This window comes from Microcebus murinus, chromosome 4 (genome assembly GCF_040939455.1).
Source record: "Microcebus murinus isolate Inina chromosome 4, M.murinus_Inina_mat1.0, whole genome shotgun sequence".
Lineage (NCBI taxonomy): Eukaryota > Metazoa > Chordata > Mammalia > Primates > Cheirogaleidae > Microcebus > Microcebus murinus.
In genome coordinates this window covers 7,644,898-7,667,840 of record NC_134107.1, presented here as the reverse complement: position 1 = coordinate 7,667,840, position 22,943 = coordinate 7,644,898, and the positions used below count along the sequence as shown (strand labels likewise).

The following is a 22,943-nucleotide window of genomic DNA, read 5'->3' as shown; positions in this document are numbered from 1 at the left end:
CTGTGCTTCCTGAACTTGACAGTGAGCTGTCCTCACTGCGCTCCAGTGGTGTGACCCTAACCATGCCTCCACCTCATCAGGGTGCCTTCGCTTGGGCTGTTTCCCTCCACGTGGGATCCCTTGATCAATTACTCACCTGACAAACTCTCTAGCTATCGTAGACTTAGCCTGAGCACTGCCTCTTTCAGGAATCCCTCCAAGGCCCCTTCCTGGACTCCTGGAGCACCCCAGGCAATCCCTCCAGCACAGTGCCACATTGCTTTGCAATCCAGTGCTTTGAAGTATGGATGTAGCTTGGGGACTGAGAAAGGAGCTCATTTTGCCCAGGTGCTGCTGAAATGGCTCATTATTCTCCCACCAGAGTCCTCCTTTCTGCTCCAGGAACACTGTCAAAGCCTCAGAAATTCCTCAGAATTTGCTCTTCCAGGTCCATGGCCACTCCCTCCACCCGCACCTGACCTGACCTATTCCAATTTGTTATCCTTTAACTTTTCCTCTCTTAGATGTGGTGCCCTCTGGACTCCTCTCTGTTGGTGGACTTAAGTGGCCTCTGGGGCAGTTCCTTTCACTCTAGCAGTTTTAACTGCTAAACATGATGACTCCCATTCTTTCATAAGCACCTACTATGTGCTAAACTCAACTCCTGTAGAGGTGACATTCAAGTGTGTCAAGGGAAAACAAACCAAGCTCTGTAAAATAATTTAAAGAGGTTTATTTTGAGCTATATATGCATGATCATGGCCTGGAGAGCCACACCCAAGAACCGTTGAGCAAGTGGTCTTGCTGTGGTTGGGGTACAGTTTGGTTTTATACATTTCAGGGAGACAAGAATTACACGTAAAATAATACACGGAAGGTGTATATTGGCTTGGCCCAGGACATCTCGAAGAGGGGATGGGATTGCAGGTTATAGGTGAGTTTAAATATTCTTTGATTTGTAATTGGTTAAAGAAATGAAGCTTCATCTAAAGGCTTGGAATGTTTTAAGTTAATGAAGTCTGAGGCTAGAAGATTGCTTGAGGCCAGGAATTCAAGACCAGCCTGAGCAACAGCAAGACCCTCCCCCACCCTATACTAAAAAGAGAAAAATCAGCTGGGCCTCAGGGTGTGGATCTGTAGTTCCAGCTACTAAGGAGGCCTAGGCCAGCTGGATCCTCAGGAGGATTGCTTGAGCCCAGGAGTTTGAGGTTGTAGTAAGCTATGAGGTTGCAGTGAGCTACAATGATGCCACTGCACCCTACCTGGGGTGACAGAGTGAGAGACCCTATCTTAAAAAAAACAAAAAAGATAAGGAAGTCTGTTAACAGTGACAAGCCACTGGCCTTGAGTGATTTGTTAAGTAAACTAAGGACCTGCAGGTGTGGTTTAAGTTTTACCTTGCGTAGCCTAGAGGACATCTCTAAGAAGGAAGGAGGCATGAGGAGGCTGTCTGACCTCCCTTCAACTCAACTTGAAGGTATTTCTGGAGTCACGTTGGCCAGGAGGGGGTCTATTCAGTCAGTTGGGGGACTTGAGATTTTATTTAAGTTCACAAGTTTGAGGAGGAAATGAAAGACAGAAGATAAATAAGCCCAAGAACTTTCTAGAAACTGATGGGTACTAACAAGCAATAAGACAGACCTGCATTCCCAGCCTTACAGGGACCCCTGAGCTGCTCTGCAGAGGTCCCTGGACATGACTCCCAGTCCCAGGACTCCTCCCAGAGTCCTGCTGCTGTGCTCTATGCTCCAGAGCTAACTCCTGGCCATTCCTCCATGAACTGGTCTCAGCCCATCTGTCTAGCTTCACTTTCTGCTGCATCCTGTTAGGACTCAGCTAAGTTTCCCAACATTCTCAGATATTAAGAATCAGTTGGGGGCTTGTTAAAAAAAAATCAATTAGGCCTCACCCCAGATTTACTGAGTCATAATCCACGAGGGTGAGGAGGGACCAGGAATATGTTTACTATTGTTTTTAAAGAGCACCGGAAGATCCTTGTCACACAGGAAGTCCAGACAATACTTCTCTAGGCTTCTCTGTGGGTCTCAACACTACTACTACTAACAGTAGTTAGGAGAGCTAGGAACTGTAACAGTGAGATGCAGAGAGTCTCATTTCCCAGAGAAGGGTTTCAGTGGCCTGGGCTATTCAGGAATTCTGATGGTAATTCTAAGACTGAAGTTGAGTTGATGGTTAATATGCATAAGAGCCATAGGGTGGAGCTCAGGAGTCTGTTTCCCACTAGCACACAGTCCCAAAAGATTCTGTCACTCATGGTACAGTGGGCCACACTGAGAAATAGTTTTCTAGCCACGTTAGACTCCTTCCCCAGGCTGTTGTCCAGGCAGTTTCTCTGCCTGGAATGGAATACCCTTCCCAACTTTGTCCTCCTGGAAAACTCATCCTTGGAGGTAGGAGAGACTGGATGGAGAAGTGTCTTGTTTTCTAATCTATTAATAACTTGACCTAGATAATTTATATCCAGTTTAAATCCTGTTCTTCTTTTGCTTGCAGTGGTCCACTTTCTGGTTCTACTCAGTTTGTCTGTTGAGACCTCCACCTGGTGGTGTTGATGTGGGAGTCACCTGGACCTGAGTGGTTCACCCACCTGCCCTCTGTTTCAGATCCAGGAGGTCATAGGAACCAAGCAGGACTGAGCCAACACGTCACAGCCTCTGTCACATGGCCAGCCCTAGAGCAAAGCCTTGCTTTTTCTGAGGGACATAGGAATCAACATCCTTTTTTTTTTTTTTGAGACAGCGTCTCTCTGTCACTTTGGCTCCTGGGTTCAAGCCATCCTGCCTCAACCTCAGCCTCCTGAGTAGCTGGGACTACAGGTGCATGCTACCATGCCCAGCTAATTTTTTTCTATTCTTTTTTGTAGAGAGGAGGTCTCATTATGTTGCTCAAGCTGTTCTCGAACTCTTTTTCTTTTTTTTTTTGAGACAGAGTCTCACTCTGTTGCCCAGGCTAGAGTGAGTGCCGTGGCGTCAGCCTAGCTCACAGCAACCTCAAACTCCTGGGCTCAAGCGATCCTACTGCCTCAGCCTCCCAAGTAGCTGGGACTACAGGCATGCGCCACCATGCCCGTCTAACTTTATATATATATATTTTTAGTTGGTGAATTAATTTCTTTCTATGTTTAGTAGAGACAGGGGTCTCGCTCTTGCTCAGGCTGGTTTGGAACTCCTGACCTCGAGCAATCCACCCGCCTCAGCCTCCCAGAGTGCTAGGATTACAGGTGTGAGCCACCGCACACCGTCTGTTCTTGAACTCTTGTCCTCAAGCGATCCTCTCGCCTCAGCCTCCCAGTGTTAGGATTACAGGCGTGAACCACTGTGCCCCTGTGGGATCCAGAACTTATATGTACACCACAGGGGAGATAAGATATAGGAAGTAATGAAGTCACAACATCAGCATGCACTAGAAGAGTAATAGGGACAACAAGTAAATTACTCAGTGTTCATTAAGTCTAACCCATTTTATGAGGAAATCCAGCCCAGAGGCAGGCGGGGACCTGCCTAAGGTCACTCGGCTTTTGCTGTTGTTTGCTTTTTTTTCTTTTTTTTAAGAGACAAGGATTTTTTTTTTTTTTTTTTTGAGACAGAGTTTCACTTTGTGCCCAGGCTAGAGTGAGTGCCATGGCATCAGCCTAGCTCACAACAGCCTCAACCTCCTGGGCTCAAGGGATCCTCCTGCCTCAGCCTCCCAAGTAGCTGGTACTACAGGCATGTGCCACCATGCCTGGCTAATTTTTTGTATATATATTTTTAGTTGGCCAATTAATTTCTTTCTATTTTTTAGTAGAGGCAGGGTCTCGCTCAGGCTGGTTTCGAACTCCTGACCTGAAATGATTCGCCCACCTCATCCCAGAGTGCTAGGATTACAGGCATGAGCCACCGCGCCCGGCAAGAGACAAGGATCTTACTCTGTCACCCAGGCTGGAGTGCAGTGGCACAATAGTCGCTGGGACTACAAGGCGCTCACCACCATGCTCAGCTTTAACTCTTTCCTGCATAAAGTTTTTATAGAAAGAGAATTTGGAGTTGGACATCCAATAGAATGTGAGCTCTATGATGTGATTGCAGAGTCTGTGTCTTGTCCACTACTGTGTCTCCAGCACTGCACCAGGCACATACTAAGTGTTCAGGAGGTGTTTGTTGATCTAATGAATGTGTGAATCTGGAGAACTGGGATTTTGATCCTTGTTCTGCTACTACAAAAGCTGTATTGGATTTGATTCAAGGTTGAAGTTCTTCAGTATAGGTGGAAGGAAGAAAGGAGAAGGAAGTTGGAATGACAAACTATTTCTGCAAGAGTCTGAGAAGGGAGTCAGAATATCTCTCCATTATTCAATAAGCAATTTGTAGTTAACAAGATGTTCTCATGGCCTCTGATTCTCCTAACCATCTGGAAGCAGGTTATTTTTTTCTCCGTGCTCTGATTACCATCCAATGTACCGTCTATTTTATTTGTTTATTGTCTGCTCTCACTGAAAGGCAGGGATTTTGATAAGTATGGTCACTCCCTTATATGCTGGTTGTCACAGAGCCTAGTTAATGAAGCTTTCCTTTCGTATCTCAGCCAAGCCTTTCAAACCCTCTGTGTCCTGAGCGGCTCCACTTTGAGACTCAGAGAGGTGACGTTGCTAGTCCAAGGTCACACAGAGATGGTCTCCTGACCACTATCACCACCCACGCAGCTGTTAAAGGACAGTCATGCAAACCCGTGTGGCAGAAGCTCCTCCTTCCCTTCATTAACGCTTTTCCTCCAACCTCTTCTGCACTCGAAAGCGTGTATATTCGTCTGCTACGGACGCCTGAGTCCCCATGCCATTTGTTATGCTTGCGGCTTTGGGAGACACGTGCTACTGGGTGAATGAATCGAACGTCCCCACCCCCACCGACAGCCAATCACGGCACGTCGGAGCCTGGCCACTTCCGCCTATTGCGGGCCGCGGCAGGGTCCAGCGGCCCACGTGAGGCTCCGGAGAGAAGGGAGTGGGCGGTGGCGTGCCAGGGGCGGGCTCTCACAGCCTCACCACCAATCAAAGAGCCCGCGGAGAACGAGCGGGGCGGGGCTGACGTGGGGCGCCAAGGCTTAAACGTGACGGACAGGCGGGCGTAGGGAGGAGTCCTGAGCGAGGAAGCGAGGAGTGACGAAGGACACTGCCCAATAACAGGAGGGGTTGGGCTGCCTGGGCCAATAGGAAGTCCACGAGGCGGGGCTGGGACTGCAGCAAGTTCGGTTGCGCGGAGACCGCAGCTGTTCTCTGTCAGTGGAGGCAGCGGTGGTAGAGCCGGCGGCGACGACTTGCGGTGGTGGCGAGGAGGTGAGTGTCTGCGGCGCTCCGCATCTTTCTCTTCCTGTGGCGGGTCGGAGCGCGTGAGCGTGCGCCGGCGCCGCCACGAGGGACGCTTATGTAAGGGTCGCGCGCGCAAAGGCGGTGCGGGCTGCGCGAGTGACGGCTCCAGGAGACAGCCGGCGGGCTGTGCGCGACGCGACGCGACGTGCGCCGCCCCTCCCCCTCCCGCGGGGGGCGGCCTCTGCGGACCCGCCCCCGGGTCCCTCTCCCGCCCCCGGCCCGGCGCGCGCAGCCCTCGGGCGGCCGCCCCGCGAGCATCCCTCCCGCGCGGGAGCCGCTCGCCGCGTCCCACCTTGCGGGCGGAGGCCTTATTCCTGCTCTCGGGCCCATTTTGCAGATGGAGAAACTGACGCTCGGAGCCCTGAAATGCCTCGCGCGAGGTCCCTCAGGGTTCGAACCCAAGTCTGTCAGAATCGGGAGCCCAGGTTGTCCCTTTCATACTGGATGAGGCTCAGCTCTAAAGAAAGCCGTGGCGTGTAAGGCGAGGGTTTTCCTTGTTCCTAGGGCCTGCACTCCGTCCCAGTAGGATCCTGCTGGAGTGCCACCCTGTGGGGCATTCTCGGTTCCACTTTTTTGTGATGACGAAGCTTGAGGCGCCCAGACGCAGCGATTCGCCCAAGGCCGCTCAATTAGGGGCTGGGCTCAGCCCGTTATTTCTAGTTTTTAGTAGTTTACAGCATGCATTCGGGAAGTGCCTTCCTGGGCAGAGTCAGAGCCCTGGCTTTGTGGACCTGCCATGCAGGTTTCTCCCACCTTGGCTTGCTCTGTGTACTTTCACCTCTGAAGAGCTCTTTCCTCATCTCACAAATGATGGAGTTAGGCCAAGTCCCTAGGTCCTGGAAGCTTTGAAATTCTTAAAAATCTGAGTATGTCTTCATTTTGTCAGAGAGATAGGCCAGGGCTCATTATCCCCATTCTCTAACTGAGAACACTGAGGCGCAGAGAAGTACAACGCTGGCTAGACACACTTGGAGCCTCCAGAGTCTTTGCCATGTGTGTCCTTACCCACTGCCACCAGCAGACCTGGCAGGCCTCTCTCATGTCACCCTTTCCCCGTATGTGATGCAGTTACTTGTGCTGGGGGTGGATGTGCTCAGCATTTCTCTTCGCTTGTAGCTACAGCTGTCTGTGTGCACGCTCTTTGTTAACTCTTTAACTTTTAATCACATTCTTTTGCACACCTACCGTGTGCAGAGCCCTAGACTGGGTGCTGAGAGAAGGTGTGGGTGATGAGGTTAATCCTTGCTCTAGAATTGCTGACAAACTGTTTGGGGGAGAGAAAAATAAACAAAACCCAAGCAGCAAGTGAGCCAGTGGCAGATGTTTGTTGAGCGCCTGCGTGGGCATTGGCCCTGAGGAGGACATGGAAGAGGAAATTCAGTAGAGGCCGGAAAAGCAGGGCAAAGCACATGCTGAGGCAAGGGAGAGGAGAAATAGACTGGCCTCAAGGCTGGAAGGGGATGGATCTGGGAAGCCTTCCTGGAGGAGGTGAGTTGAGAACGTCTTATTGATGCCACTGCCAGTGGAGAAGCAGTGATTGGATTTGAGCTACGAAGAGTTTATTATGGAGAAATTTTATTGTGAAATAGAACCTGCAAGAGGAAGGCTGAGGATGGTGGAAGAATGAGCGTGGGAGAAATTGGGGGAAATAGTAAGTACTTCATGATTGGGTGTAAGGAACTTGGTTGTGGGAAGAGGCCTCTGCGTGGTATGTAACCAGGTGAGAGTACTAGTATTTGCCCAGGTGCAGGTAAGTCAGTGACTGGAAGCCAAAGTGAGGAAGTAAGTTTGGATCCCAAGGCAGGTGGGGCTTGGCTGGGCTCTAAGGCCCAGCAGCAGGCCTGAGCTACAGGTTGTATCCCATCGTGTTCTGCTTGCTCTTCGAGAGCAACATCATTTGTTTCCTAATGGCTACCCCATCCTGCCAAGCCCTGCCCTCTGTATAGTTGCTCAATATCTGTTTTTTGCATTAATTTAGGCTGCCATCCAAGGTTTCACCAGCGTACCCCACGTACTCTTCTTTTTTTTTTTTTTTTTGTTTTTTGTTTTTGTTTTTGAGACAGAGTCTCACTTTGTTGTCCAGGCTAGAGTGAGTGCCGTGGCGTCAGCCTAGCTCACAGCAACCTCAAACTCCTGGGCTCGAGTGATCCTTCTGCCTCAGCCTTCCGAGTAGCTGGGACTACAGGCATGTGCCACTATGCCCGGCTAATTTTTTATATATATATCAGTTGGCCAATTAATTTCTTTCTGTTTATAGTAGAGACGGGGTCTCGCTCTTGCTCAGGCTGGTTTTGAACTCCTGACCTTGAGCAATCCGCCCGCCTCGGCCTCCCAAGAGCTAGGATTACAGGCGTGAGCCACAGCGCCCGGCCTCACGTACTCTTCTGTACCTATCTCCTCCTCTCTGTCTGCTGAAGCCTCCGGCACCCTGGCTGCCCCTCCCTGTGCCAGTTCTCACCTCCAAGATCTACTCCAGGAAGGTGGGGGGTCCCTCCTGCCTTTGATGTGCCATACAGGTGGCTTGCCCTTTTTTTGTACTGCCACTTGGCTTTCTCCCTCTCTCATTTCCAGTACCCCAGGAGCTGTGCTAGGGTGCCTGTCCTCCCTACACCGCTCATGGAGGCTCAGGGACCAGTTGCAGGGCTGGACCCCAGACCCACATCTCACTCTTAGTTCTCTTTTTCCCTCTTCCTTGTGTCCTCATAGTCTCTAACACAGTGCCAGAAGCAAGTAGGTGCTCAGTAAAGGTTTTGGGTGAATTGTAGTAGAAAAAGGCCCAAATTAGAAGCCAGTGAGGAGAGAAGGGTGAAATTGGGGAATCTGGAAAGGAGTTGCATTTGGGGGTGTAGGGGAATGTCCAGCACCGTGGCCAGTGTGTCAGTAAACCTGGGAGCCTGTCCACTGCTCTCTCTAGCACTGTCTGCGTGAGCTAGGTGCCTCGTTCAGGTCACTGTTTTCATTGAGGATCAGTGTGGGCCTTCTCTTTGACTGCTTCCCCGTAGCATCCTCTTCTGAATGGGTCCCTATGCCCTATATCCCGGAAGTGCCCTCTTTGGAGGAAGGTTTCTCATCCAGAGACAGCACTTGCAGAAGTGGGGGTGCACTTCGCCAATTCACTCTGAAACCTCACCTGGGCCTGCCTGACCAGTGCTCCTCCTCTTTCTCTTAGCTGCCCTCTAGTCTCAGCTGTGGACACTTTGCCTAAGGAGTAGGGCCCCATAGTGGAGGCCGGGAGATGACAAGCAGAATAAACTGTTTCGTCTCACTTATTGAATGAGAAGCTTGCCTCATCTTGGCATTCAAGACTTTCTAATGTGATCCTACCAGTTGGGCTTTTTCTTCCATTCCATCCCACAGGTATCCTCTTCTGCCTCTGTCCTTATATGGGACTATCGCCGTTCTCTCAAACTCACTTCTTAGTGTGCCTCTCTGCTCTTGTTCTTGGTGACCTTGTTTTCTGCAGGGCCTTTCCTCTTACCTTGTCCTGTCAAAATTAAATTATTCTTTAAGACTCAGGGCATTCCTTCATTAAGCTTCGCCAAATCTCTTCATGTGGACTGGGCTTTGTCTTTTGATGATGATGATGTTGATAAATAATGATTTATTGTTAATAATAAAAGGTAACCTTTATGAGTTCTCACTATGTGGTGGCTGGGACTTGCTGAGCCCCTACGTACATGTATCATCTCATTTGATTATCACACCAAACTATTGCAAAGATACTATTAGATTGTCTTTTACAGATAAGCCATGCATTTGGTGAGACACAAGTGAAATAACTGGCCCAGGCCGGCGGGGTGGCTGACGCCTGTAATCCTAGCACTCTGGGAGGCCGAGGCGGGTGGATCATTTGAGCTCAGGAATTCAAGACCAGCAAGAGCGAGACCCCGTCTCTACTAAAAAAATAGAAAGAAATTCGCTGGACAACTAAAATATATACATATAAATATTAGCCGGGCATGATGGCACATACCTGTAGTCCCAGCTACTCAGGAGGCTGAGGCAAGGGGATCGCTTGAGCCCAGGAGTTTGAGGTTGCTGTGACCTAGGCTAACACCATGGCATTCTAGCCTGGGCAAAGAGTGAGACTCTGTCTCAAAAAAAAAAGAAAAAAAGAAATGACTGGCCCAGAGGCACACGGCTAGGAAATGCCCTGGCTCTCAGGCCAGCTGCTTCAGTGCCTCTCATCCTCTCATCTCTCAATTTCTCATGTGTCTTTTTCTCTTTTTTGGAGACAGAGAGTCTTGCTCTGTTGCCCAGGCCAGAGTGCCATGGTCTCAGCCTAGCTTACAGCAGCCTCAAACTCCTGGGCTCAAGTGATCCCCCTGCCTCAGCCTCCCGAGCACCTGGGACTACAGGCGTGTTCCACAATGCCCGGCTAATTTTTTCTATTTTTAGTAAAGACAGAGTCTGGCTTTTGTTCAGGCTGGTCTTGAACTTCTGACCCCAAGCAATCCTCCTGCCTTGGCCTCCCAGAGTGCTAGGATTTCAGGTTTGAGCCACTGTGACTGGCCTCATCTTTCATCTCTGTTGTCCCATTTTTCTCTTAGCTAGCCCCCAGTAACTTGCTTTTTGGCACTTTGGGGGCAGAGCTTGAGCGTTCTGGCATATTCTTTATGTAAAAAATGTGCTCAATAAATATTATATTGAACTGAGTGCTCTAGACATTCATTTGCATCTTTGACATCATCTGCCAAGGCAACTGGCTTTCTCTGAACATAGATGTGATCCCTTTGTGATGGCTTGCTGGCCTGTGTTTCTATTCTGCTGTTTATTGGCGGTGGCTAGAACTGTCTGACATGTGTGGCCTTTCAAAAATAAGCAGCCTGTAAACTCTGGAAAGTAGTCACATTTTAGTACCAACTGTGGGCTCCCGTGGCCCTAAACACGAGGTGTGCTCTTACATGTGACATGTGGGGTCTCTTAGGTAAGGGTCTGAGGAAATAGGAGACACATCGCAGGTCACAGACAGTTGTTCATTAGTGTCAAATATTATAGTGAGATAGGAACCAGACTGGAAGAATTCAGAGGAAAGTAACTCCTGAAGGGTTCGAGACAGCTCTGCCCAGACAGTGGGCCTGAGGCTGGATGGAGTGGTTAGGAAGAGAAAGCACTTCAGGTAAAACAAGAATAGTTTCTACAACTTCTTATTCATGTGTAGCGGGTGCCAGAAAAGGGTTTTGCTTAAATGCTTCCCACTAAGCGTGCTGGCTGAGGTCTGAGTGTGTCCTCCATGCCAGGCAGGGTGCCAGTGCTCTGTGTGCATTACTGCACTGGGCTCTCCCTAGAACCCTAAGCCGTGAGCATTGTTATCATTCCCATTTTATCTTTTTTTCATTTAATTTTTTTTTAATTATTAATTTCTATTTTTAATAGAGATGGGGTCTTGCTCTTGCTCAGGCTGGTCTCAAACTCCTGACCTTCAGCAATCCACCTGCCTCGGCCTCCCACAGTGCTAGGATTACAGGCGTGAGCCACCGCGCCCGGCCTCATTCCCATTTTATAGATGAGGACATGGGCTTTGAGTGGTTGTGGGAGCGGGTGGCAGAGCAGCAAGGGGTGGAGCCTAGACAGCTGGACAACAGCTGGCGCTCTGGGCCCTGCGCTGTTCTGGTGGCCCCTAGAGAACCTGAGACGAAGCAGAGAAATGGTTGTCTGAGTCCTCAATCTATGTGCTTGCCGCTCCTAGGTTCTCTGGGGAGAGCATAGAAAAATGAGGATAACACTTTTTTTTTCTTTTACTTTAGATAGCATCTGCCTTCTGGAGAGCTGACAAAACACTAAGGGTAAGTCCTGTGCCTGAATCTAGGCCAGTGGGATGCGTGGGGGTCTTCACCAGAATGACCGCAGGTGCTAGCAGTTTACCATGTCAGCTCTCAGGCTCAATCAGTAAAAAAGGCCTGCTCCGTCCTTGTGTGTCCCTGGTCTTTCTTGGTTTTTCATGGAAAGTGACATCTGGCTCCCTGCTGGCCTCATATGGCAGCTGGTCAGCCTCAACAGGAGGCCCTACTTCTGTAAGGGTGTGGCACAGGAAGCTGGGTGGGGAGGGTGGTGAAGGTCTTCTGGACCTACGGGAGGAAGGATCCCTGGGGCCTGGCAGCCTCTGAGAAGACCCATTGTGTCAACGTGGAGAGCAAGTAGCTGAGGTACGAGACATGGCTATGTCAGCTGATTGTCAGAACACTTGACAGGTGTTTCCAGAGGACGATGCTCAGGCTTTGCCAGTCATAATGATAAGGGGGTGAAGGTGGAATTGTCCCTTCTTCCGCCTACATATTGCTCAGCAGCACTGCCCTGTGTAACATACAGCTTTCAGAGTTTACCCTGACGTGGACTTCCCTGATCCTAGGTCCCTGGGGGGTCCAGTGGCATCTCCTCAGCCTAAATTCCAAAGCCCAGTGGGCTGGGCTCCCCGTGATGGTCCAGCCGTAGCTCTCAGCCCTGCTGCAAGAATAGCTTCTAATCATGTCCTTCCCTCCAGGCCACCTGCTCTCCTGTTTCACAGCTAGCTGCCTTGGGGACTTTGTGGCTTGGAGACAATGTTCCCCAGAGCTCACATTCAGTGCTGAGTGAGGATTCCTTGGTACAGGGATTTCTCTTGGCTTTCCACTCATTGTGTAGGGGTTTTTCTTTGTTGACCCTTGATGACTCAGGAGCTGATTTCCTTCATGAGATTTTTCCACAGTCCTCTCTTGCCCTTGGTCTCGGGCCAGCAGCGGCAGTTTTCCACCCTGCGATAGAAACCGTCAGCACAGAGAGGCTGACGAGTAAGGGCAGATGGATGGGTGCTGGTGGCCCTGTACCAGGGGATGGACTCCACCTTCCACAGTCTCCAGCACCCTGTCCTCTCTCTGCTTACTCTGTCATATTCTTGGATGTTATTTCTCTTACTTGTGTCCCTACAAGGAGAGGTGGTGGGGGTTGGGTGAAGTTCCCCGTAAACCACCTATCTTATGGAGCCCAGGGAAGGCTCGTTAGCAGAATCTAAGCTGCTGATCTGGTATTTTTTTGTTTTGTTTTGTTTTAAGTTTATCATCTTTTATTGGTATTTTCCCCAAAATCCATCAGTAGGAAGGGAAAAGTAGTCACCAAGAGGGGCCTCTTTCTCCCAGGTCATTTCATTTGTCAAAGCTTGCTTGGCTTCTCAGTTCCCAAGGCCCTGCTGACTCCCCAGGGCTTTGCTTAGTGACCCCAACTAAGGCTCTGTGATCTAAGCTTGTCCCCTCCCCTCCTCTTTAGCTTTTGTCCCTGTGATGCTGGGGGGAGGTAGATATAGCCTTTTGATGTCCTTGTTGTTAAGTATTATGCTAGAAGGCATAACCCCAGGTCCCCCCAGCATGACCTCAGGTTACCTGTTTGACCTCAGGTTACCTGCCTTCCCCGTGCCTCCTTGTCCTGATCCCCCTGCAGGCCAGAGGGGGTGGGTGGGGGCCTGGGATATGCTAGACTGTTAGGAGTACCTTTCCATCAGCTGTAGGGAACGGGCCAAACCCGTTATGTGGCAGCTCCTCTCCTGACACATCCCACATGACATCAGTGGCTGAGGCTGTGGGAAAATTCCGCAGTCTGGCTGTGCTGAGTCATGCTTAGTCTCTGAGGATGCGTGTGTCACCTTTCTCATGTCTGTCGCTGGTCAGCTGCAGTTACTATGGGAATGTCATGCTGCTCATTTCTTATGTTTGTACATCACTGTGCTTCTCTGCTTCCTCTGACTGCTGTGCTGCTTATCAACATGAAATGTATTAATAATTAATACAGTTTACATTTAATTTAATTATTTATTTAAATATTTATGCTGGAAAATATTCCTCTCTCACGGGTGAGGAAACATTTAGAGAGACAAAGTGGTGAGTTTCAGGTGACTGGAGAGTGGCATGTCTGGTTGAGGTTTTGGATGCCACCCCCACCCCTGCACCTGGATTTTTGTGTCATGCAAAGATTATTCAGAAGTTACGTTGGTTTTCAATTTGTTACTTTGATTTTCAATTTGTTAAAGTTGTAAGTTAAAAAATTTAGTTCTTTGTTTTAAGGGCTAGTCTTTTTTCTTGAGACAGAGTCTCACTCTTTGCCTGGGGTGGAGTGCTGTGGCATCAGCCTAGCTCACAGCAACCTCAAACTCCTGGGCTCAAGCAATCCTCCTGCCTCAGCCTCCCGAGTAGCTGGGACTACAGGCATGCGCCACCATGCCCAGCTAAATTTTTCTCTCTATATTTTTTAGTTGGCCAATTAGTTTCTTTCTATTTTTAATAGAGACGAGGTCTTGCTCTTGCTCAGGCTGGTCTCGAACTCCTGAGCTCAAACAATCTGCCATCTCTGCCTCCCGGAGTGCTAGGATTACATGTGTCTTTTAAGTTTAGCTCTTAGGTATAGCCTGCAAATCTTTCTGTTCTATTTATGGCTCTAGGAAATTTTAACAATCAATTTGCAAAGGGCCTTTTGACTAATGCTTGATCCCATTTGGAAACTTAATTAAACTCATTTGAACATTTTAAATTGAATTTCTAAATTATATTCAACTTCCTTTAATTATTTTAATTCTTTTTCTGTTTGTCTGATTTGAAAAATCCCTAATACTTAAATAACTCCTGTAGGCTGGGCGAGGTGGCTCACACCTGTAATCCTAGCACTCTGGGAGGCCGAGGCGGGAGGATCGCTCAAGGTCAGGAGTTGGAAACCAGCCTGAGCAAGAGCGAGACCCCGTCTCTACTATAAATAGAAAGAAATTAATTGGCCAACTAATATATATATAGAAAAAATTAGCCGGGTATGGTGGCGCATGCCTGTAGTCCCAGCTACTTGGGAGGCTGAGGCAGGAGGATCGTTTGAGCTCAGGAATTTGAGGTTGCTGTGAGCTAGGCTGACACCACAGCACTCTACCCTGGGCAACACAGTGAGACTCTGACTCAAAAAATAATAATAACTCCTGTAAATCTTATAAATTAAGCTGACTTTTAAAATTTTCTTTTTCTTTTTCTTTTTTTTTGAGACAGAGTCTCGCTTTGTTGCCCAGGCTAGAGTGAGTGCCGTGGCATCAGCCTAGCTCACAGCAACCTTGAACTCCTGGGCTCAAGCAATCCTCCTGCCTCAGCCTCCTGAGTAGCTGGGACTACAGGCATGCGCCACCATGCCCGGCTAGTTTTTTCTATATATATTAATTGGCTAATTAATTTATTTCTATTTATAGTAGAGACGGGGTCTCGCTCTTGCTCAGGCTGGTTTCGAACTCCTGACCTCGAGCAATCTGCCCGTCTCGGCCTCCCAGAGTGCTAGGATTATAGGCGTGAGCCCCCGCACCTGGCCTACAATTTTCTTAAGCTTTCCTATACTGTTTTATTTTGTTCGATAGCTTTATTGAAGTATCATTGACATATATAAATTGCATGTATTTTAAGTATACAATTTGATAAGTTTTGACATATGTGGGCACTTGTGAAAGCATTACCACAGTCTAGATGGTGAACATGTTCATCGCCTTCCTTTTTTTTTTCCTAATCATCAGAACCTGTGATACATTTTATCACATTTGGAATCTCTCCCTCCCACCTCTTCCCCCCCACCCCAGTAACTACTGAACTGCTTTATGTTACTATAGATTAATTTGCATTTTTGGAATTTTCCATAAATGGACTCATACTGCATATATTCCTTTTTGTCTTTTTTCACTCAGCATAATTATTATGAGATATGTCCATGTTGCATGTATTGCTGTTTCATTCCTTTTATTAGTGATTCCATTACATGGATATCACATAATTTATCCATTTGCCTGTTGGCCATCGCAGTTGCTCTCACTTTCTGGAAATTATAAATAAAGCTGCTGTGAATATGTATAAGTCTTTGTGTGGACATATATTTCCTTTTTTCTTGGGCAAATGCCCAGGAATGGAGTGGCTGGATCACATGGTAGCTGTATGGTTAACTTGAATTGCCAAACTCTTCCAAAGTGGTTGTACTATTATAGTCCTACCAGCAGTGTGTGAGAGTTCTAGTGCCTCTATCCTCCCGAACACTGGGTATCGTCAGTCTTTTTAATTTCAGCCATTTTATATGGTGGTATCTCATGATTTCAACTACAATTTCCCTCATGACTAATGATGATGAGCATATTTTCATGTGTTTGTTATCTGCCAATACTGATTTTAAACTTAGAAATCACAAATCTAAACAGATTACTCAGTTTCATGTTTGTTTGGTTTTTTTTGACAGAGTTTCACTTAGTTGCCCAGGCTAGAGTGCTATGGCGTCAGCCTAGCTCACAGCAACCTCAAACTCTTAGGCTCAAGCAATCCTCCTGTCTCAGCCTCCCAGGTAGCTGGGACTACAGGCATGTGCCACCATGCCTGACTAAGTTTTTCTATATATTTTTTTAGTTGGCCAATTAATTTCTTTCTATTTTTAGTAGAGATGGGGTCTCACTCTTACACAGGCTGGTTTCCAACTCCTGACCTTGAGCAATCCACCTGCCTCGGCCTCCCAGAGTGCTAGGATTACAGTCAGTTTCATGCTTTAATTGGAATCTCAAGACTTGTTACTCTAAAAAAAAAAAGACTTGTTACTCTGAACAGACCAAATTCCCTTAAACTATTGAAGTACATAAAGTAACAGGTAACACATAGATTTCTTAACACAAAAGTATAAATATTATAGTTTTTATTTTCTTAGGTATGTCTATACTTAATCCTGTATCTTCCTGGAATTAAAGAAGTTTACCTAATAAGGAAATAATTATATGGTTAGAAACTATAGTAAATTACTTTCCTAATCTTTTGGCTTTCTTCTCTTCAGTTGGGTGACATTTTCTTTATAATTCAAGAGACCCTGGCCAGGATGAAACTACATCTTGACTTTTGAATCCAACTGCTCAGGGGAGCCCTGATTCATTGCCATTTTGCCTCCAAATGGGGATGGTCTCACAGCCTGTGGGCCCTAAATAGAAGCATCATGTTACCTGCTCTCTTATGTAACTCTGCAATTCTCTACCCAGGCTGTTAAGCTATTTGACTAGACTCAATTAATGTGTTTAAGACTTCCTTTCTTATGCACTATGGCCACAAAATAGGTAGAATTAAATGCAAAATTTTATATTCCCACAAACAGTCCTGTAAAACAGATTGTGTATATCTCCCAAGAATTTGTCTGACCCAAGACTAGTTGTAAAATCATGCCAGTGACCCAGCAGTTCTAGAATTTGAGTCCCAGTCTTCTGAGTCCAGGTCTGGCATTTCTTCCCTGTTTCTTAGATCTTTCAAATGAAGAGAAAGAGTCTGGTACTTAGAGAGCAACTTGCTTTCTAGTTAGGCTTGGTTACCAAGAAATTATGGCACTTGGAACCAGTGCCACCTTTTTTTTTTTTAATATGAAGGGGTGGGGGTTTGTGAGGAGGGGTGTTCAGTTGCCTTGTTTTTTTTGTTATTGTTAAGACAGAGTCTCCCTCTGTCGCCCTTGGTAAAGTGTATTGGCGTCGTTGTAGTTCACTGCAACATCCAACTCCTGGGCTCTAAGCCGCCATCCTTCTGCCTCAGCCTCACAGGTAGCTGGGTCTACAGGTGAGAGCCGTGATACCTGGCTGGGTTTTTTTTCTTTTTTCTTCTTTTTGGTAGAGATTGGGTCTCACCCTTGTTCAGGCTAGTCTTGAACTCCTGAGCTCAAGCAATCCCCACCCCCTTGGCCTCCCAGAGTGCTAGTATTCCAGGCATGAGCCATGCCTGACCAAGTGCTACCCTTTACTTGTTCTTTAGTTCACTCCCCTGGAAATGGCAAGAACTTGGCCTCTCTCTAACCTCCCAGTGGAGAGCTACCAGTTTCTTTGGAGGGGACATTGCCATCAAATTCTTATTAGAGATTTGGATCTTGAATGATAAATACATGTGGAATTCCATCCCTATCCAGGTCACTGGATATGGCCCTGGGAAGCTTGTGGGTGGGGTGTGGACCTGGTTGAGAATTATTAATGCAGTCTGACCTCTCCCTTGATGCGTATGTGGTCCCATGTAGGTAAGAGTGGAGATCCAGGGAGTTCTAAGAAAAGGACATTTGAATGGGGGAGAAATTGGCAGGAGGCTATCTTAGGTTTTTGCTCTGCAGGAGTTTCTGCACAACCTGTTTTGTTTTGTTTTTGAGACAAAGTCTCTGTCTTTTGCTCAGACTGAAGCAATCACAGCTTGCTTCAGCTTCCTGAGTAGCTGAGATGTCAGGTTTATGCTCCTATGCCCAGCTAATTTTAAAATTATTTTGTGGAGACAGGATCTTGCTATGTAGTTCAAGCTAGTGTCAAAGTCCTGGGCTCAAGTGATCCTCCAGCCTTAGCCTCCCAAAGTGCTGGGATTATAGGTGTGACCCCATGCCTGACCCCCATTTAAAAAAATTATGGTAAAATACACTGTTTTGGTCCATTTGAGCTACTATAACAAAAGTAGCTTAGTCTGGGTAATCTATAAACAACAGAAATTTATTTAAAGTTCTGGGTGCTAAGAAGTCCAAAATGAGTACACCATTGCACAGGATTCAGTGTCTGCTGAGGGCTTGTTCTGTATAGATAGATGGTGACTTCTTGCTGTGCCTTCATGCAGTGGAAAGGACAAGGTAGCTCCCCTCAACATTTTTTTTTTTGTTTTTTGAGACAAAGTCTCACTCTGCCTAGGCTAGAGTTCCATGGCATCAGCCTAGCTCACAGCAACCTCAAACTCTTGGGCTCAAGCAATCCTTCTGTCTCAGCCTCCCGAGTAGCGGGACTACAGGCATGCGCCCGGCTAATTTTTTCTATATATTTTTAATTGTCCAATTAATTTCTTCCTATTTTTAGTAGAGACGGGGTCTCTCTTTCTTGCTCAGGCTGGTCTTGAACTCCTGAGCTCAAATGATCCTCCCGCCTCGGCCTCCCAAAGTGCTAGGATTATAGGCGTGAGCCACCGTGCCCGGCCCCTTCAACCTTTTTTTTTTTTTAAGGGCACCAATCTCACTCAAGAGAATGGAACCTTCATGACTCACTCACCTCCTAAAGGCCCCACCTCTTAATACTATTGCATCAGGTGTTAGGTTTTACCATATAAATTTTGAGGGGATACCAATATTCAGACTATATCATACATATAATATAAAATTTGCTGTCTTTTAACTATTTTTACATGTATAGTTCATTGGTGTTAAGTACATTTATATTGTTGTACAACCATCACGACTATCTGTCTCCAGAACTCTTCATCTTGCAAAACCTAAACTCTATATCTATTAAACAATAATTCCTCATTCCCCATTCACCCCGGCCCAGATAACCACCATTCTACTTTGTCTCAATGATTTTGACTACTTGTAGGTACCTCCTATAAATGAAATCATATAGTGTTTATCGTTTTATGACTGGCTAATTTCACTTAGCTAATTTCACTTTCACCTCAAGGTTCATCCATGTTGTAGCATGTATTAGTTTTCCTTCCTTTTTTAGGCTGAATAATGCTCTATCCATTGTATGGATTTTACTTATCCATTCATCCATCTAGAGACACACTTGGGTTGTTCCTGTGTTTCAGCTTTTGTGAATAATGCTGCTATGAAAATAGGTGTAAGACTTTGCTTTCAATTCTTTTGGGTATATACTCAGCAGAATTGCTGGATCGTATGGTAATTCTATTTTTAATTTTTTTGAGAACTGCCATGCTGTTTTCTGCATCAACTGCACCATTTTATTAATACAGTCCCACCAACAGTGCACAAGGATTCCAATTTCTCCACATCCTTGCCAAGGGTGCGAGGTGGTATCCTGTTGTAGTTTTGACTTGCATTTCCCTAATGATTAGTGATGTTGAGCATCTTTTGATGTGCTTATTGGCCATTTGTATGCCTTCTTTGGAGAGTCCTTTCCTCATTTTCAATCGGATTGTTTGTTTTTATGGTGTTGAATTTTAGAAGTTCTCTGTATATTCTGAATATTAATCCCTTGTCAGATATATGATTTGTAAATAAGTTCTCCCATTCTGTGGTTTGCCTGTTTACTCTTTTGATTGATGCACAAAATTTAAAAATTTTCATGATGTCCAGTTTGTCTATCTTTGCTTTTTGTTGCCTGTAGCTTTGGTGTCATATCCAAGAAATCATTGTCAAAGCTACTGTCATGAAGCTTTTCCTCTGTTTTTTTCTGTGAGTTTTTTAGTTTTAGGTTTTAGATTTAGGTCATGGATGTGGTATTAGGTAAGGGTTTAAATTCATTCTTTTGTATGTGTTTATAAGAGTTTTACATATAGTCTCTCCTCACCTGTGGCTTTGTGTTCCCCCTTCAGGTAGTGAAGGAGCACTGTGTGCTACACAGTGTTTGAAAGTACAGTCGTCCCTCAGTATCTGCAGAGAACTCGTTCCAGGACCCCCCACAGATACCCAAATCCATGGATGCTCACATCCCTGATATCAATGACATAGTATTTGCATATAACCTATGCACGTCCTCCCATATACTTGAAATCATCTCTAGATTACTTATAATACCTAATACAATGCAAATAGTTGTTATTCTGTATTGTTTTTAATTTATATTAGTTTTTATCATACTATTTTATTTTTTTGAATGTTTTTGATCTGTGGTCAGTTGAATTTGTGGATGCAGAACCATGGATATGGAGGGCTGACTGTATATACTCCTTGATGGGCCGTGATGCCACTGAGTGACAGACTCCTCTCAGAGAGAGGAAAATGTGTTCCACCATAGGGCAGGGCATTAAATGGTAACGGGTAGGGGGGTAGTACATAGATTAAACCTAAACCTTAAAAAGAAAATAATTTGACACAGCAATTCCAATTCTAGAAGTGTGACCTAAAGTATAATGGAACAAGCATACAAACATGAGGTTGTTCAGATTAGTGTTATTACAGCAGAAAACGGGAAATCTTAACTAAAACGTATGTCAGAAAGAGGTTGCTACATATACAATCTGTTTGGTGTCATACAATGCAGCATTTAAAAATAGCTCATGTATCCTAATCAAGCTGTCACTGTAAATTTGTTACCATAGAGCTATGATGCTTTTACACAAAAAAGGTATATAATAAAACAGAATGTATAACATCTCATTTTTGGTTATTTTGGAATGCTATACCAAATTTTTTTTCTGGATGCTAGAATTATAAAATTATATGTTTAAAACATTTTCTTTGCAGTATGGCTTAATTTTAATTATTAAAAGAATTTAAATAAGAGAAGGGTGCAATTTCTAATACTACCAGGGACTTAAGATTGAATGCTTAAGATTAATGGACTTAGCCATCAGAGTTCTGTTCTTTTACCCTGCTTCTTCAAAAATTGTTTTGGGCATGAAAACCTCTTTCTAAATGCTATATTAGATATAGATTCCTGGGAATGGCAGAGTAACACAGTTAGGACTTTTTATTTCTTTTCTTTCTTTCTTTTTTTTTTTTTTAAAGATAGGATCTTGCTCTCACCCAGGCTGGAGTGCAATAGCATAGTCATAGTCAAGGGATCCTTCCGTCTCAGCCTCCCAAGTAGCTGGGACTACAGTGCTGTGCCACCACACCCAGCTAGGTTTTTTTTTTTTATTATTTCTTTAGAGATGGAGTCTCTAAAGAAGAGACTCCTGGGCTGGTCTTGAACTGGCCTCAAGTGATCCTCCTGCCCCAGCCTCTGGAGTAGCTGGGATTATCGGCATGAGCCACTATGTCTGCCTCAAGGACTTCTTGAAAGATGTTCCTCTCACTGTAGCTATTACAGGGGGAAAGAATTTAAAAAAAGAAAAAGAATAAGCTGTTCCTCCATAAAAGTAATGAGAAAACTGGCAAAAATTGTCAAAACCCACTTTTTTAGAACTCTAGAAATTGACCAGAGACTTGCAAAAATCCAAGAGATGTTTGTTGAAGAAAAATGGCTGAAAAAATTTTTCTTGTTTTCTACAATAAATTATGAGGTACGGCAAAGAAACAAGAAAGTTTGGCTCATTTATAGGAAAAGAAGCAGTCAATAGAAACTGTTCCCGAGAAAGCCCAGATGTTGGAACGTATAGACAAAAACTTTAAATCAACTATTTAAAATATGTCTAAAGAGTTAAAGGAAAATATGAGAACAATGCCTCACTAAATAGAAATTATTAATAAGTAATAGAAATGACAAAAAGAACCAAATAGAAAATCTGGAGTTGAGAAGTACAGTAATTGAAGTGAAAAATTCACCAGAGGGGCTCAACAGCAGATTCAAGCAGGTAGAAGAAAGAATCAGCAAACTTGAGGAGAGGCACATTGAAATTATCCAGTTTGAGGATCAGAAAGAAAGAGAGGAAATGAACAGAGCCACAGAGACCCGTGCAGCATCCTCAAGTGAATCAACATATGCACGATGGGAGTCCTAGGAGATTAAAGAGAAAGAATATTTGAAGAAATAATGGCCAGATATTTCCAAAATTTGAAAAACAAATTATATGTTCAAGAAGCTCATTGAACTCCAACTACGATAAACTCAGAGATACACACCTAGGCATTTCATAATTAAAGTTTCAAAAGGCAAAAAAATGGGCCGAGTGTGGTGGCTCACGCCTGTAATCCTAGCACTCTGGGACGCTGAGGTGGGAAGATCATTTGAGCTGAGGAGTTAGGGACCAGCCTGAGCAAGAGCAAGACTCTGTCTCTACTAAAAATAGAAAGAAATTAGCTGGACAACTAAAAATATATAGAAAAAATTAGCCGGGCATGGTGGTGCATGCCTGTAGTCCCAGCTACTTGGTAGGCTCAGGCAGTGGGATTGCTTGAGCCCAGGAGTCTGAGGTTGCTGTGAGCTAGGCTGACGCCACAGCACTCTAGCCCGGGCAACAGAGTGAGAGACTGTCTCAGAAAAAAAAAAAAAGATGAAAAATCTCGAAAGTGAGAGATAAGCAACTCCTCATATATAAGCCATCTTTGCTAAGATTAACAGATCATTTCTCTTCAGAAGCCAGTGGGATGAATATTAATGCCACACAGGCAAAACCTTCAACTATAATCATTTCACCTTTGAGTCATAGACGACCCTGACTTCTTCCATCTTCAGGGATAACTTGTCAGTTTAATCTGTAAATAACAATTGGTCAAATTGCCTTTATACTTGACCTGCAAGAAGTCTGTCTTTTACCAAGTTCCCCTCCCTATGTATTTCTAGAATTACCCAAGGAATGCTGTGTGTTCCACCATGGCTAGAACATAGTAAGGGCTCAAAAATATTTGTTATTAAATGAATGCAATTTGTCTGGGGTGGTTATTTCCTTGGCAAGTTGACCACTGTTCTCTTCTGCATGTCGTCTAGTTCTCCTGCCTCAGGGCCTTTGCCTTGGTCCTCAGACCGTATTGCCTTAAACATGCAAACAGACCTAGCTCATAACTTCTCAAAAGTGCAGCTTTTAAAAATATTACCAGGCATTTCACAAAATTTTACTGAATGCATGGGGATAGAAAGGAATTATAATACAGAGAAAAAAAGTTTTGCTCCCTTTACCTCAAGAAAATTAGAGCAATTGCCAATAACTTAATTGTGACCTCTTTCCCACCCATCAGCTATTGAGGTTTCAACAAATATTGAGGTCTAATTTTTTTTTTTTTTTTTTTTTTTTTTTTTTTTTTGAGACAGAGTCTCACT

At 45.4% G+C, this 22,943-nt stretch overlaps 1 protein-coding gene across 7 annotated transcripts in view; it reads left to right on the top strand.

Moving 5' to 3' along the window:
* Positions 1–5,134: 5,134 nt before the first annotated feature.
* Positions 5,135–22,943, top strand: part of PC (pyruvate carboxylase) — a 100,309-nt gene continuing 82,500 nt past the window's right edge. For 3 of the 7 annotated variants that reach the window (XM_012757597.3, XM_012757596.3, XM_012757592.3), the window contains exons 1-2: positions 5,135–5,311; positions 11,092–11,130. The gene's annotated coding sequence lies outside the window, so the exon portion shown is untranslated. Of the gene's footprint in view, positions 5,312–6,486; positions 6,833–11,091; positions 11,131–22,943 lie in introns of those variants that run through there. The other 4 variants (XM_012757599.3, XM_012757593.3, XM_012757600.3 and 1 more) reach the window with 2 other exon arrangements.